The 18,430-nt window shown below is 44.0% G+C and overlaps 1 protein-coding gene across 1 annotated transcript in view; it reads left to right on the forward strand.

Moving 5' to 3' along the window:
* LOC135388272 (uncharacterized) overlaps positions 1-18,430 on the forward strand; it is a 363,678-nt gene that overhangs the window by 83,035 nt on the left and 262,213 nt on the right. The window lies entirely within an intron of this gene.

Raw genomic sequence — 18,430 nt, forward strand, 5'->3', positions numbered from 1 at the left:
ACATATTGAACGTTGTTATGTTCAGCTGACAAATATTCGACTAGTGTAACCTAACTTTGTCAAAAAGCGACACCAGGCAATCATGATGGGTTATTCCACGCTAAATAATCTAAAGGTACTGCTCGACACCTTCCGTTCTTTTTAAAAACTACAATAGATAGCAAAATTTTAAAAAAAGGACTAAAATCATATTACGGAGGAAGCTGAGAGGGCAGACTTCACGTGGACATGGCTTCGTGGCACAGGATGACACAACGCAGCCCTAGCAATGTGCCAAAAGCGATTTCTTTACCCAAATGAATAAATTTTCACACATCGTATCGGGAGAGCGGTTCAATATTTTTTAATTAGTCTGGCAAATGCCTATCGATAGATCGGAGTATGTGTTTTTCTTTATCTTATTTTTTCTTTTTTCGGAAAACAACTGAGGGGTGGTCGAGCAGTGGCTTTGGATCATGGTGTGGAATGACGCTGACGGAAACATCGGTCTGTAATTTGGGGCCTAGACGCTCTATGACACCGGAACATCAAGATACAGTTTCACTCACTGCATCTCCTCAAAGTAGTAGTAGTATCAAAGCAGCTTCAAATTACACAACTGTTATTTACATAGCCTGATGAAGCGGCGAGATGGGGGTTGCTTTCAAGAAACCACACGAAACAGTACACGGCAGCAACAAAAACGTGGTTCAGCGGTTAAATGTCTTTGAAAGCACAGTAGATCATCAACACATGCCATAATCAACAAAGCGTAAACTGATGGGGGATGTATCCGTAATGTCCAACCAACGAACAGGGGCGATTAAAATATTCTTCAAGCTGTCAGCTCCTCGGCAATGGTGGTGTTCTGTCTCTTCTTCGCCTTGGGTGACTCGTGGTTTCCCGTTTTCCCTTTCTTGATCCAACGTTCGGCGAGATTGAGTTTCACCACTGGCTCGCGACGACTCTATTGCGCTATTGCATTCCGCTTCGTACGAAGGTAACGTGCAAGAAAGACCATTTCACATTGCTACAGCATGTCACTGTGAAGGAGTAATCGAAATATGTACAATACCATTTTCACAGAGAGTAGTTAGTAACAGTCTCACTGCATTGCGTCTTGCGATCTCCTTGCCAGCGTCCTGCAAGCAGAGGTAAAAACAGAAAAGACGCACAAAATCGTATCCGAGACATAGTCTACATACCTCAAAAACTGCTGAAATCCGGTAGACGAACCCGGGAATTGCTTCTGATTCTGTCTCTCTGTCCTGCGGCGAGCAATCTTACATCTGGTGACCCGAACGTTGCCACCCGCATGGACGCTCCACCTCCTGCACCTCCCACGCTAGCAGCTTTCGCGCCGATTCATAATGCCGGCGTTGGGGATTCCCCCTTAGCGAAGTCAAGCCCTCGCGCTTGGTTCTCGCAAGTTGAGGCCGGCTTTACTCTTCGAAGAATTACATCTTCGGTTCCTCATGCGCTCTGAATGTAGCCACCAGACACGCATCCGCCAGCTCCTCCTTGAAGAAGACCTTGGGTACCACCGGCCGTCTCAATTGCTCCTTCGCATGAAGCAGCTCCTGGGAAACTCGGCAAAGACTCGGCATTCCATCTCGAGAAAGCTGTCTCTCCAGGAGTTGCCACAGAAAGTCTGATTGGTTCTCGCCGGTTCTCATGAAGTTTCCTGAGGCAATCTTGCCCAGTTGGCATTCCGCATCTTTCTCGATGATGAACACTGTGGGTGCTATCAACTCACCCGATCCCACTGTTCTTGCGCTCCAAGCTGAGGTCAGAAAGCTCTCTGATGGTGTTGCCGCCCTTCGTACATACTTCTCCCGTCCACCGACGTCGCGGCGCTCCCCGTCTCGGCCCCGCCGTCCCTGCAACCATAGCCACAGTGGTGATGTCTGCTGCTATCACGGCAGGTTCGGCATCAGTGTTACGAGATTTGCAACAACGTCCACCAATATGGTGAGTCCTGTGCAGTACGCCTTCCCGCAGTTCTGAACGTCGTTACTGCGTAGCTCGCAGCCAGGGATTACACACGCTAATTACCACACCTTAAACAACATGATGAACGGCGTTATGCTTACGCAGCCATGGTGGGAGACTTCAACCAAGACGATGTGAGAGACTTCCGGTTCGTACTGACTGAGACTGGACAAAGCACAGAGAACGCTGTGTCCGTTCTGCTGTCTCCAAAGGTTCCATCTCCACTGACCTAGGAACGTGTGTGGACCACGTCTACCAAACGACGCCTCTGCTGCTGTACATGGCGTGCCACTTCACCGACCAGAAAGCCGTTCTTGTGTCTCTCCAGAAGGACCCTCCCCCAAAAAAGAAGTCGTAGACGGCATTTGGACAGCATCCCCGCTGGAAACAGTCTCATTCAAAATCCTATGAAAATCTCATTGAACCTATTGGATATCATGTACACAAATCTCATTCAGTGACTGCGAAAATTCTCATCCCCAATAGATGATTTGGGACAAATATTACATTGAAATTGGTGCCATATTCAATGAGTCTTAATGAGAAATCACAGTATGTGTTAATGAGATGTAATGAGAAATTACAGCAAGTGTTAATGAGATATAATGAGAAGTCACAGAAAGTGTAATGTGTAAGATGTAATGAGAAGTGGTGGCTTCAAACTCGTTGAATGTCCCCGTCATGTCTCATTGAACCAATGAGCCCCAGCAGGATATTTTTGGAATGGTCCTCCATTTCGATTCGCCAGTAGGTTTGTTGTGGTATAGTCACATTAGATGTGTAGAGCTTTCCAATGAGTATAAATGCATTCCCGCAAAAATGAATTGACTCAATGTGATTCGGATAATTTGCTGGATCAATGCACTACATATTGAATTCTATCACAGCACATATTTAAGCTTGGGTGTAATATTCTCAGTCGCACTGTGCCTTCACAAATGCGCAATGTTTGGCTAGTAATACTGTCGTGCATCAGATAGGGGGAAATAGAAAATCTAAAATGTGTAATTAACATTTAACAGTAGCTGAAGGCGCAGCCTCCTTCACTCCTGCTTCTTTTCGAGGAAGCACCTCATAAAGCGCAACAATGCAGTGTAAACCGAACACTAGAGAAGTGGTTGCCGGCGGTCACTGTACAGAATTAAGAGAAACAAATTTGAAGGTATCTTGGACGCAGCAAAGTATGAAGCATTATCCCGGCCTGGTTAGGTCCTGTCATCAATTGACAACTTTTCTTATACATTTAATACCGATGGGGCACAAGTAGCACAAGTTAAATCAGCAAAAATCAGCTTGGTCAATTCACGTGATGATAAATGATGATAAATGATAAATGATGATAAAAAAATTAAAAATAAATAAAAATAAAAAAACTGTGAGGCAGATTGTGGTAAAGGAAAGCTGGGGATGAGCACCTTCCTCGTTTCTGTAGACGATGCAAATGATATTTTTAGTCATGGAAGTCAGGAAGCATTGTTCAAATAGATTTATTGGACTATGCAGCTGTGTCTACTCCGTATCTCTGCCCCCCATGCAAAAGAATGTCGGGTTTCACGGGTACTGTGGATGTAGTTGGTGCAACCATGAAGGAGAGTACTATGCCTCAGCCATGGACCCTATCACCATTAACACCCCAAGAGAATCGACTGGTGAAGCAGCAGTGAGAGAGATTCAGCAGTCATTAAAGGACAACCTCTAATGTCTGCGGATATAAAGCACCAGCTGCACTAATAAACATGCCATATTTTGAATTTGCACACGGTGTTCGTGGGCATTGTACGGACTGCCACAGGTACGTGGCTGTGTGAAGCCAAAGAAGCATTCTGCAGGTGTTTACTTTTATTCATCACATAAACTGTAGTTAGAAACTAGCAAAGCAAAATAGACGCCGTTTTTGCAGTTGAGTAATATGGACAGGTGAACATTCTCCGGAAGGAAGTATGTAACTACAAGATCAATAATTAACTAATAATGATTAATTAACTCTTTAATTATGGGATTTGGCATAAAAGCGAAGAAACGGAAAGGAATATGTTTCTCGCTGAAAAACATTCCATGTGGAAATATGTGTTAAATGCGCACCTGTGTTGAAATGTCCATCGATCAATTTCGCTATGCAAATGAGCCGAAACAAGAAATACGCATGACAGATGAAAGTCACGCAGCAAGAAATACGCAGTTTGCAAACGCAGAAACGATGCAACCTTAGCCTTATCCGGGTAGAAGAGCGGTCTATCTGGGCATTAGCTCCTACATCAATCAGTTTCATCGCTCCAAATTACGTGGCCCTCCCTCTTGGGTTGCATGTCGCTCTTTCTGCGCCAGAAGCGTGCTTAGTTCATGTTCTGGCTCATTTGCATAGCGAAATTCCGCGACAGATATTTCAACGCACGTGCGCGTTTGTGTGTTTTTTTTTTCAACATGAAATTACTTTCGACGCCGAATAGATTCCGTTCTGTTATTTCGCCTTTGCGTGAAGTCCCCTAATTAAAAAGCTAATGAACTTTAGGTAATTCGTGATCATATAGTTTCTTCGAGGGAATGTTCGCCTGGCCATATAACTCAACTGAAAAATGGCATCTGTTTTGCTCTACTAGTTTTTAATAAAAATGTTGTAGCGAATAAAAACAAACCCTGCATGGTTGCTAGAAACAAACAATAATCATCATTAGCAGAAGGATAATGACGCCACGAAGCTCTTTATCAAAACCACCAAAGGACCTCAGAGAATAAAGCTATTGGAAGCCCTCAGAATGGAAAGGTTGGTTACTTCACCCGTGTATAGGGTATCCTTACATCAGATCTCGTTGAAGCAACTGATTCAAGAAAAACTGTTGCACGAGGAAGCTGAAAAGGCTGAAATATGCCGAGAAAATTATGAAGTAATAATGAGCAATAACTTGGAAGATTTATTGTAAGAATGCGAGACAGTTTGGCTGCAAATGAAGACACTATCTATGCGAACTCGTTTAAAAGAAAGAAAGGTGCATGAAAAAGGAAGCTAAAACAATGAAAACTCCACTCTGCTTAATTAATTTCTGATCCAAAGTTGATTCACACTAACAGGTATGAAAACAGATATACTACAAATATCCAGTGTACATACAGCAACAGTGACAACACTATAAGGAGATAATGTGTGACACAATTTGAAGCAGGCAAAATCTGATACATATGAGAAATCACGAACGTCACTTATCCAGTAGCACCTTCTCATTTAATTGTCCGACAAAGTAAGTCCGTCTAGTGCAAGCGGGATGATGGCACATCTTGAAGGCACTTCAGAAAAAGTATGGATAAATATCGGGTCAATAGAAAACATCTTGGTTCGCTTGGCGTCCGAAACACGCCACTTACCTTTGTGCTAACAAAGGTCGTGCACGGGCTCAGGAACAAAATGCGTGACGGAGGACCTCACTACACAATTGCAAAGACGTTGATATTTTTATACGGTCGGTGGAGCTGCAGGGCAGGAAGCACCATCTAACTTACCAGACTGCATCTTAGATCCTACACGCCAACAGACGTTTCCAAGTTCAAAACATATTCTGAATTGATGCCGATGGCGCTCGGTCGCATGCGACGACGAGAGCATTATGGCTGTAGTTTCGTTTTGACAGACTGACAAACTGAAGCGTCACAGGGTAAAGGCGGGGTCCCATAGCCTCGATTTGAGCAGCAGCAGCAGAGTAATAGCAGCGGAGCAGCAGAGCTGCAGCGACACGAGCGGTCCCATAGCACTGGGCGAGAGCAGCAGCGCTGCCGAGCTGCAGAAATTCCCTGCTGCTCTCGTATCCGAATTTTTGGTTGCTGTGCTGCCCTGTTGCTCTGCGGCCTGAGCAGCCGGTCTCGAAAGCCAATCAGGAGGCTGGTTGGTATTGTTTTCGTTCGACGGTGTTTAGGGTTAGCAGGGCGGTGAGTGACAGCAGAAGGTTTGTTTCTGGTTGTTCTGTGATTTGATTCTGAAGACCTGGATACGCTTGTCATTGCCGGTAGTTTGGAGCGAGTGTTCAATCATCGGGACTGCGTGAAGTGCGCTTTCAGGACATAATTCAGTTCATAAAGTTCAATAAAGTGTTCGACCGAACCTACGTGATACATATGTTGTGTACCAGTTGTAGCTACATGTTCGCTTGTTTTCTGGAAAGTACTTCAAAACCCGTTACCTGATAACGTACAAGCACTTTCACGTCCATGCCGTGTGAAAACCAAACCGAACAAATTTCTTATGGTCGGTATTCCAAGACCTTGCTAGGTGGTTGTAAATGAAACTGACCCTTGAAAAGGGTTAGATGGAGATAGACAACATTCAGACAACAAAAAAAAAGGTTCGATAGAGGTAGATAATGAACCCATTCCTTGTGAAAACAGGCAGAAAGCAGTGAGTATTAGCAGAAGGGGCCTTTGTTTTCGTTAGACAATTTTATTTCACTAAGAGCGACGTACGCATTTGACAGTCACCGTAAATCAAAATATCGAATACTATAGTAACGAGGCAATATTTATACGACAAAATCCCATAGAAGAATCCCCACACAATACAGCAAGGACTGTTCTGCACAGCAGTAGGACCAACCTACGTTGAATGTCATGAAACTGACTACACATCAACGAAGAGTCAATCAGGTAATACGAGGCTCAGACCACCACCACACTCATCTCAAAGTTCACTTATGAGCTCCAAATCCACAATATATCTCTCACACAAACGCCTTTCACCTATGATTGCGTTCCTAGGTGTGTGCACTAAAAGGCTTAGCCGCTGCGTACGCCTTCGGAATGTGCGAAATGTAAACAATGACACAGTTGCCAACACGTTTTGTGTTTCCTAAGCCGCTGCTGCCATTAATTCAAAACGAAGCTATGGGGCGCCTCCAGCAGCAGAGCAGCGCTAGCAGAAAGCTGCTCTGCTGCCATGTTGCCGTGTTGCTGCTGCCGCACCGTTACTGCTTTGCTGCTGCTGCTCGCATAAAGCTATCCCAAGCAGCACAATGTACTGAAAGTCAAGTGCAATAGGGGTGGACGGGTAGGTGGAAGGCCTTGAACAGACTCGTGAAACAACAAACGTTGATAAGACACATACCGTCCACCCCTGTTGCACTCGACTTTCAGTACATTGTGCTGCTTGGGATGGGACCCGGCCCTAAAGCTGTCGCAGTGCACAATCATACTCAGGAACGCGGAGTTGTGTGCATCACTTTGCACGCGTTTCGGTCTTTATTTATTTTATCTTATTTATTTATTTATTATTAGAATTATTAGTCTTATTTCGTTTATTTTATTATTTCATCAATATGTTTTATTGTATTTGAGCATAATTTAATACGTACACGTTGTGCAATTAATTTCGACAGTTATTTTCTTTTTCACTTTTTTTTTCGCTTTATATAAGCCCAGCTTATCTTCACAGCCAGGAATCTAACACTATCTAAAGTAGTCGCTGGAACATCCCACAAGGATCCCACAAGGCTGCATCCCATTTCCAGCTCGAATCCAGCAGTGAACTATTCTTGTTTTCGAATGGCAGTTGGATGGTTTCACAATGTAAATTCAACCTGCACTGACCCAGCATAGAAACTGCCTCGGCAGTCTTTTTTTTTTTTTCTATGCTCATTCTTATGTTTGCGTGCGAAATAGAGCTCCTCTATTGCAAGTCGTCAGTGTCCTTCAGTTTTCATTGTTTGACTCACATTGCAAAAAAAGTGTTTTCAGTTTTGGACCTATCGGTGCCCTATTTCAGTGGCCGCTTTAGTTATGCTGCGCAACTGTTTCAGAACCATTTGCTGCAACATGATTTGAAAGTTTTTCGTCTGCACGGGCACTTAGGAAAGGTGTAGGGCTCGAGACCGTTAACATATTGAAAAAATGCAAGGGCAGTATTGCCTTCATCATCCACCGCTTACGAGCGAATGATCGCCAAAGGGGTCGTGTACAATGCCACTATATCATATTAAATGTCAAATGACAAACAATAAGATGATAGATGGGTAGAAATCCAGCGAACCGGTAGAATGTAGGAAGGAGTTGCCTCAGGACAGAAGCCGCCGATATTTCGAACAGAGACTGTTCTTCTTCTGGGCACCGTCCTCATCATTGGCATGGTATTTAAAGGGTTAGGTGTGACGTGTTTAAAGGTTCATGCGAATTGTGGGTCAACAGCCCGGAGGGAAGAAAGGTTCCGTACGGGGTTTTACGGCCGGAGTGAATGGCTGCTTTGTTAGAGTGTGGAGGGGATTATGTGAACGTAGTGATCTAGGCTACATCAGCCTAGATCACTACGTTCACATAATCCCCTCCACACTCTAACAAAGCAGCCATTCACTCCGGCCGTAAAACCCCGTACGGAACCTTTCTTCCCTCCGGGCTGTTGACCCACAATTCGCATGAACCTTTAAACACGTCACACCTAACCCTTTAAATACCATGCCAATGATGAGGACGGTGCCCAGAAGAAGAACAGTCTCTGTTCGAAATATCGGCGGCTTCTGTCCTGAGGCAACTCCTTCACACAATAAGATAGTTTGTCTGGACGGCGGGTCATATGTCGAGATTATTCGCATTAGCTTTCACCAAGAGGGTCAGGAAACGGTAAGTTCACTGACACTTTTGGAATACAACAGTGTTCGGAACACACGTAACATTATGCTATGTTTCGCAGTGAGTAAGAATAACTTCACCTGTATAGTGTTGGCATGTAGACGTATGCGCATGGCACCAAATGAGCAGTTTGTAGTGACCAAGTTGCCAGACAAGATTGAATATGAGTGATGACTACCGTTGTGGAAGACTGTTTTTCCTTTCTTGGTAAAATTTCTTTCATTGCATGTGTAAGTTTTTAATTGTGTTAGTAGTGCGACAATCTTGAGATAACCATTGATGTTTTTTCTAGCAGTTTCTTTTTGTCTGAGATACCGTAAGCTGTAACCATCAATCTTTCTTACATTTCATGTATGGTGTTTTTTGAGATTTTCTTGTTTGAAGTATATACTTACAGCTGTCACGTACAAGCGTACATTACCTGTATATGTTTTGCTATATATTGTTTACACAAGTTTGTTCACCACTTGCAAACACAATGTGCAAAACTATGCATGGGTAGAGAGCATACTTCACTTGAGGCACTGCTGCGTATATCTATATGCATGCTCCTGGGGAAAATAATATTCCCTTCACGTGCAGTATTCCTCTCGTGCAGTGCAAAAACATATATATGAATTTAAATGTAAGCAATTTAAAACTCGTCAGTTGCGTAGTTTGTGGCAGTTGAAGTGTGTAGGAATTCAAACACGTTTCGAATAGAAGATATTTTAAATTAGAACGACTGACTTCTGTATTCAGTGTACACCACCTTACTCTATCCCTCGAATGTGTCTTTCATGATCTTCATCCTTTCATCTATGCGTGGAACAGTGCTATCCGCACAACATGCTTGCTCACATTAATTCAATTGACACAGTGATCATGATGGTTCTATGCTAAATCAATTGCCCAATTCGTTTTTCTTCTGTGAAGGGGATCTTCATTGCACAACACGTCGGCTCAGATTGCTCCAATTGGAAATCATTGTTTCTCACTGGGACCCAGTGAACTAATCACTTGATTTGGTTCTTGATTTCCTTTAATCTTCTTCACCACAACACCTGTTAGAGCGCTAAAACATGAAGCTATCTTTCCCTCAACACTTCTCATTACTTAAATGAGAAATACCTGCGTTATTCACATTAAATGAATGGGGTGTCTCAGTTCTCATTGAAAGTCATTGGTTCTCATTGGACAAATTAGCTCCCGGTTCCCTGGAAGACTGCTTCACCACAAGATCTGTTCGAGCGCTCAAACATAAAGTCACCTTTCCCGCAACGCTTCTCATTACTTCAATGAGAAATACCTGCTATATTCACATTAAATGAATTGGATGCATAAATTCTCATTGAAACTCACTGAAATTGATGCGGGCGCTTAATGAGATCGGGTCTACTTTTTCCAGCAGGGATAAATGCAAGAAATGTTCCAGTGAACCGATAGGAGGCCGATTTCGCTTTCGGCATTACCACATGGCTCGCAACCGCTAGCGAATATAAGTGATCAAGTTTCCTCACAGTGGAGGGAACGTCACTTTTCGCTCGTGTGCCTTGTTAGCACTGACTACAGGAAAGAGGGGTCAACATCCCCAAAGGCTGCCAAGCTGCAGGGATTGTACCTACCTTCGCACGTCACATCGCCTCCCCAGCATTTTACCTTGTGTCAAATTAGTTGTAAAAAAAGAAAACATAGAAACTGAAAAGCTCTTTTAGATGTAAGCACGCAACAGCGCTGAGAGTTCGATTTCGACAAAACCGTTACGAAACGTGCCTACATTTCATAACGACCAACGCAACAACAACACAATCCTGGAAAAAAGAGAAAGAACGAGTAAGCGAGTCTACTGAGTGACCGATTTTCAATTCCCAGCTTACATTCCAGTACCTTTGACATAATCGCTTCTTTGAAGCGATATCGATGGTTTCGAAATGTCGTGCGAGGTGACCGATGTCAGTTTCCTCTGCAAAACGGACGTCGCCACTTCTTAAACGCCATTATAGGCATTTTTCGATGTTTAATCGGAGTTTTAGGCACCTACACCGAAATAGGCACCAACGCCGGAATACGAACTATCAAAACCCCATGCGAGATTCCCGTACACCCAATTCGTGCTCCTGTATTACAAAGACACTATTAGGAACACATGAAAAAAAAGAAAACAGGACTAGGAATCCGGGCTTTATTGATGACATTCCTAAGGTTTGTGATCTTGGTGTCTATGCAGATGACACTCTGCTTTACCGTAGAATCTTTTGTGTAGATAACCTACCTACTTTGTCGAGGGCTCTGCAGAAGATTACCAACTGATCCGATGCTTCACAGTTAAGTAGCATGTAAAGAAAACTATTTGTATATACTATGTATGCTATATACTGTTGTATAGTTTGGGACCCGTACCTGATTTGTCAAAAAATGACTCCATAACGTGCAGAGAAAAGCAGCTCGATTCACGTGCAAAGACTTCCGTATTACAACATCGGCGACCAGTTTGTTCACTTTTTTAAACCGCTTTTTCACTTTCATTCTAATTATCCTTTGTTGGTGGACGATCCACAAGACAAAAACATCACTATTAGCTGCGACAGTTTTCGATAATCATTTCTTCCACGTACTGTTGAGGACTGGAATGGTCTCGCAGTCGCGGTCGTAGCAGAACAAGACATGAATACTTTTCTAAAAACACTGTTACCGATATTTGATGTCGGCCACTTCCTGTAGCGACCCACGATGACGTGGACCAACACTGTTAAAACCTCTTAAGACGTCTTAGAGCCCGCAGTGTCAGTCATCAGGAAATGACGGGGTGGGAAGGGCCTTGCACGCTTTTCCCTCGCCATTGGAAAAAATCCTGGGGACGCCTATGGTCGTGACGCAGCCCACATTCGTGAGGCCAACAACGGCAGGCCACCACCACCTGGACTAAAACGCACACTCTAAAAATTGTGTGAAAGGGTAACTTCCACACCATGTAGGTCAACATAGCGGGCGTGGCATAGGGTGTAAAATGGTGGTAAAAGAAATAATTATATATCTAAATTGCCACAAAAAGGTGTGCACCAGCCTCGCTCACCGAATCAGAAGGATAATCCTATCATTCGTGGCAATTGTTCGCGGACCTTTAGGCACAACATATCCGACAGCTACCTGCTCCACAGGTGTAACTGCTCCACACTTTTTTTTTTCTAAGAGCGCATCCCGAACGGAATGCAAACAGGACCAGACACAGGGAGCATCTGCTCCTGGCACTTTGTGTGGAGACATCTGAAGACACCACTGGGGACTGGCACCGTTCCCTTATACTGCAACTAACCAACAAGGAGAGTCAATAATTGTACCTCCCGTCAGTACAAGGACCACCATCGGACAAAGTCGGTCAAGGCCCGGAGTAACTCCAAGTCAGCAAGAAGCCAGGTGAAGGTCAACTTGCGATACCAGCTCCGCCAAAGAAAACATCCGGATCGCTACGTTCCTGCCCCCTGAGATTGTGTAGCCACTGTATCTGTTTGTTCGTTTCTTTTTCTTTTTTTTTTCAGCGTTTGTCTTTTCTCGTTTGTCGTTTTATTTTTATTTTATTCATTTTTTATTTATTTGCTGTGGCCAGGAGGTAGATGTTAGTTACAGGCGCCGATAGCTTTATCAGTAACCCACGGGGTAAATGGTTTTCATCCCACCCACTTCATAAATCCCACTGCCGCGATCCTGTATCCCAGTCTACGAGCTAGGTAGGTACCCCGAAATAAATTGTTTCGTCTTGGATCGTCGTCGTGCTGCTTCTCTAACCGGGAACGCATACACAAAATTCCCACACAAGTGCATACACAAACGCATACACCATGCAAAGAATCATGAGGTCGAACCAAGAGAGGTCGCTGTGTACCGAGAAAGCACCAGAGATGCTAAAGTGTGTGTCCTGCAGTGTGCGAGGAATCGTCCTTAATTATGTGAATTAAGAGCGATGTACCGCGAGCACTACGGGTTCAAGAGGAATCAATGTTTACTCAATACACATATGCTGAATGGTGCCTTGCATATGCTGCTTGCTATGCATACGCTGGCCTTGAATTGGCCATGGTTCCACGTTAATTCTACATGTTACCATGTTAAGGGAAGAACCTCAGGAGGAGAGCCGGCGATACTTGGAACGGGGGCTTTTCTCCTGGCCTGGGAGGCCGCTCCTCATTTATTAGCATTGTATTTAAAGGCTTGGGGATCCATTCATATGAACCCCTGCACGTGTCATCTCTTACACGAATCTTCGAACAGACAAACGCCTCCCGACCTAGAATGGATCACGCTGAACACCCGGCAGCTCGACATTCTGAATTCTTGTATGAAACCAAGTGCACTACCATCAGTCTCAGGCACAAACCCTATCATGCACCCTTGGAGTACTACGTCAACGGAGCACCTATTTAAGCTTCACTCACAACCAGTTCATCGGGTACACGACAACGTGTCGACATTACCTAAAGACATGTTGTATCTGCTACAGATTTTGCTGTTACCACTCCCACTCCCTTCTGCGGCATCTTCGAACAGACAAACGCCTCCCGACCTAGAAGAATGGATCACGCTGAACCCACGTCCGCGCGACATTCTGGATTCTTGTACGAAACCAAGCGTACTACCATCAGTCTCAGGCACAAACCCTGTCAAGCAACCTTGGAGTACTACGTCAACAGAGCACCTATTTAAAGGAAATGTAAAGTGAATTTCAACCCAGGGTTACCTTATGATTTTATGATAGCCTACGAAGAGTATATCTCAGTTACGCAATATTTCTTTTTGAATCCTTTCTTTGAGTAATCGAATTTCAAAGATTACATTCGAGCGCAAACCTCAGTACTCCTCAGACACAACACTGGGTTGGCTCGTGTCGGCTACGGCTAGTCTCGCCTTTCTAATTCGCCTCCCGGTCCGTGGCGAAGGCGTAATGTTGTTTTGAGGTCCACGTCGTGTGATGTTGATTTTTCCAAACTTGAATGCCCTCGAGCTTGCGATAGTCCAGCAGTCACGCCCGCAAAAGTTTGTTCGTACGAGTGCACGCGGTAGACGCAGTATGACACGACACCATCCGCAGAATCGTCGACGTAGGATGAATTACCGTCATTGCCGTCAACTGGCCGCCGTGGGAAACACTCTTCAGGTGTAATGAAAATGTTGAGAACTTCGCAGCGGAAATATGACGATGCCGACGGCAGAAGAACGCCTTTGTTGCCGCGAAATGAGACATTACTGAAGCAGCGTAGCGGTTGCATTTCAAGAAATATGTACTTTAAAATACTGTGGCTGAAGTCTGAGTTGCTCCAGGTATCCTACTGCTACGTGAGAGAAAGCGACGAGTACGCTGTTAAGAGGAACAGCTAAGTGAGTAAGTGAGTTCCTCCTTGTGTGCCTTCGGTTTGTTATTAGTAAAGTTACATATCATAATTTTAAGCTGTCCACGGTACATGCAGGAAGTTTCGGTACGTTGCCTACAAACAGTTTACCAGGTGGCCCTGGGGACCATTAGGAAAGCTGGAAGCACTGCAGAAAAGCCCTCGAAGCATGTGCTGTACATGCCATAAGGGAAAACTTAAGGGAAGCACACAAAGGTTTTTGCCTTTTTGACGTGTGATGCAGTAGATGCTGTCTGACCATGTGCATGTTTATTCGCTTTCACTGAAATGAAGCTCTCACTTTTCTTTCAGGTGCTTGTATGCTGCATTCAATGCCTCCCATCTTGACAGCAGTACACTGGATGGTTTGAACACTGCTTGATCACAACAGTATACCTTTCATGAACAACAGAGGTCTGCCATACTGCCTTCTGAGGTCTGCCTTCTGGAATAATCAGACTGCCATTACACAGTAAAATACATTCTACAGACATCAAAGCTTGTAATGTTGCTTTATTGACCACTGTGTTTATGAATGAGCATACAAGTGATAGCAGTAAACAAGCAAACAATGAAGGAGAACATCCCCATACTGTGTTCATATCAATTTGCAAGTGCTACTTCGCACCAACCAGTAACACAATGTATGTATGCTTTTTTTTTATTCTGTTCAGTGCACAGGAGTTTGCCACAAACACATTCCAGTCCATAAGCTCCAAGAGAACATAGGCTATCACCTTGCCTATAATCGATTTATATATCGATATAGGTATATATCGATACATAGGTATATATCGATAGCTGCGATAGATAGATAGATACATAGGTATATATCGATACTTAGGTATATATCGATAGCTGCGATCGTATCAAGGCTCAATTTCTATGTTCCACATTGCAGCACTCGAACCCACAAAACATTTTATGTATGTGGTAACAGTTCCGAGAAATCACCTTCTTTGAGGCTTCAGATTGTATATAACTCTCATTCTGGGGTTTTTGATCTGTTCAGTGGTGACTTATTTGGCGTCGTACGCAAACTTCGAAGCCTCCTTCATGATGGGTCCAAAGCAAGGCCAGTTGTTGCCTCGCAATCTACATGGTTTTGTCTTTGTCGTCGTATTTGTTTTTGTTTTAATTCACTTTTTAGTATTGACTGTTTGTATGGAGCACCATTAGGAGGCCCTCTGGCCGTTCATGGGCACCAGAAAAATAGAAATAAATAAATACATAAATAAAACATTTCGCGTTCGTGACTTTATCAGTATAAGAAGGCCTTAGGTGGGGTCATGCCAATGGCATCAACAGAGGCTTCTCTTCAGGGGCATCCCTGTCGTTGACAAAAATTTTAGACTTTTTCTGTGTCTGTGCACATCCATCTTTGCAACACTTTGTCAATTTCTTATTATAAATTTCCCATGTTTGCCCTCATACCAGTCCAATTGCAGCCATTGGTGTGGGCTCGGGCCATTTGCAGACCGCTACTATTTCACTGTAGCTCACAGCTTTGCAAGTTGTTGGTGTTTCACTCAGGAGGTGATCTACATCCTCTGCAATGATAAGGTATGGTCATGGCTAAATGTCTTCCCTATGCTCTTTATACCGAACCATGTTCCCTCATGGCTGTCATGGCTGTTGAAAGTGTGCCAGGTCAAACGTAGACACATTATTTCGAAGCTTGTATACATTGTTTCCTGAATGACAGCTGATTTGTATACGTAAGCTCATACTTCTCCACATGCTAAGTAGAAGCTTTGCATTTCCCTCAGATTTGGAACTACACCTGTAAATGTGGTTACAAGTACGCTGCATCCACGGGTTTAGCTCAGCACGTGCACGGAACTTGACCGTAGATTCAAGCTTTTTCTTAACCCATCGGTATCTCAGCCCTCTGTTACAAGGTCCTCTTGTGGACTACATGGCCATTAGGCATTCCCAAGCATGGCAACTGCATATTGCAATTGTACAAGCTTGTTCTTTTTACCTTTTACTACGTGTGCATTTTATGTCATTGTTGCAGATAGAATTATTGTAACAGAAAGTTCAACTACGCAAAGCCTGTGTGCCTTGTTTTGTATTATTTCTTCGTGCCCTCAATACTTTCTAACAAGAATTTGGATTTCCTCTTCACTACCTTCTTTGTTCCCATTCTCTAATGTACATCAGTATAAATATCTGTACCATGTACGTCTGTACCATGTATGTCTGTATCATGCCTAATGAAGGACCGACTATTCGAAAGCTTGTGTTTCAGTAAGATTTGGATGTTTCAGTCTCTCATGACCGTGAGTTCTGATAATCCTACCTACCTGTGTCGGTAAAGGGAGCCAGCAACCTTTGTAGTAGGTGTTGTAGGTGAGGTCTGTTGAGGTGACTTATTAATCAGCTCGAGTAACCACGGAACCTGGTCAGCAGCAAATACTACAAGGTGTCATTTGAATCTGTGAAAACATAAGGCGCCATGAATTCACACCATGTCTGCACTGATCCCATTGAAAAGGATTTTGCAGGACAGCAGGATGTTCGCTGCAGCCATCTTGTTCACTTCTGGCCGAAGTTTCCAAGATAAATTGTGTTTACTTGGGCACTCGGCTTTTGTGGTGAGAAGCGTGATGCGAACATCTGTGGCCACTTTGTGAGATGCACCGGAAGTTCTGAATATGATGCACATTTGATGTACTTCTTCTGGTCTGGTGAAGCAGAGGGCACAACACTGCGAAGTAGAAGATCTTTTGGTACCTGCAATCTTTTATCAGCACATCATTCAAAACTATTGTCTTCCGATATCCAGAAATACTCAACAGCTGGTTCCACCAGTGGTGCAGATATTGTCATATCATGCACCTGCAAGGCATGCAGAAGTTAAAATGTTAAACAAAACAAGAGCTTGACCCACCTGTGAGCATGAGTGTATATGGACAATAGGTGTTGAATTCATCACTGGATAAAGGTTGAGAGGTGTTGACGGTAAATCATCGATTGACACGCTTTTACTTCTGAGTTTCACATTCTTGAGTCACGATGGAAGCCTGTGTCGCTGATATGAATGAAGAATGCGGTCAGTGTCTATAGCGCATTTTGACACTTATATTCTCCTGCGAGAGCTCAGGGCTCCCCAGGGGAAGGGGTACATTTTATTTGGTACTATACGCAGCGTAGGCATCACAACAATCGATTTGAATTTCAAGTGAACAACATATATGTATCATTCCTGTGTATCGGTAAATACATACCTCGTCAGCACTGGTGTTCGCACCGTCAGACGTCACACGTTGAAACACTGGTGTCGGGACTACCGTCCGTGTGAGAAGTTTTCAACCGTCTGCTGCTACCATTTCGTACAGCTCGTCAGAAAAATGGTTGAGCAAATACGCCGTGGCTCACGAATGTCTTGACCAAGCACTCGCAAAAACTTTCGTTTCCGTGCATTTTCCGTTGGAATCTTGTGCTACACAACGTCCCTTGTCGAAAGAGCACACTTGGTGTATCCCCGAACATTACGGTAGATAGCTGGCATAGCTGTCAGGTGAAGCTTTGTTCAATTTCGGCAGGAAATGAACTTTTTTGCGTACACAAACCTCGCAAGGTATGGGGTCCCACATTCAAAATACACGGCTGGTCTTAAAATGTGCACAAGAAACACAATACAGCATGCAAAAATATGGTGTACCGTATCTGAGAGTCGACAAAGCAACGTGGATGGAAGTTGAATCCGTATATGACACGCATACTGTTCTCGCTAGCGCGGTCAGACGTGCCAGATGAACTCATATGTTCACAAAAAGGGTCCACACGTCTTTGGGAAAACCCATCTGGTATGATCGTCAAGTCTCTCCACCACTGACTTCTCGTTCGCCATCGCGCGCTCGCATACCATACACGGAAACACATGTACGGCGTGCCCAAGATATGGCTGAATGTCGTCTGCTAGAAGGTGGCCAGACCGACTTTTGACCGAGTTCAAAACGAACTATGCACTTCGTCAGGCTTATTACCCAGGGAGTACGTGCTGTACGTAGGAAAGTTGTAGAGTTCGCAAAAGACCAAGGGGGACCTTTTAAGATGCGGTACAATAACCTATAAGATAAGATATAACCGATACGATATACATATTTACGATACCGCAAACGATAAAGGAAAGATCTACACACTCGAAACCCGCTGCGACGCCTAATGTATACTCTAGTGATGTCAATGCTCGTCCAAGTGTTACAGACTGACATATCCCTATGTTATCTGAAAAACCTAAAGTAACGTTTCTTGTGACTAGCTTTCGCAGTCTTCTCTGTAAGCAAGACGAATTACAAAGCCTAGTACAAGACACCTGCCCACATGTTATCTCAGGAACTGAAACCTGGTTGCACCCTGATATCAGCAACAGTGAGATTCCGCTAACCAACTCGTTTACGATTTATCGAAAGGACAGATGTTTATCGAGGGGAGGGGCGTTATCGTCGGTGTAGACAAGAGCATAGTTTCGCATGAGCTTTCAATTGATACAG

This window comes from Ornithodoros turicata, chromosome 3, assembly GCF_037126465.1.
Source record: "Ornithodoros turicata isolate Travis chromosome 3, ASM3712646v1, whole genome shotgun sequence".
In the NCBI taxonomy this organism is placed as follows: Eukaryota; Metazoa; Arthropoda; class Arachnida; order Ixodida; family Argasidae; genus Ornithodoros; species Ornithodoros turicata.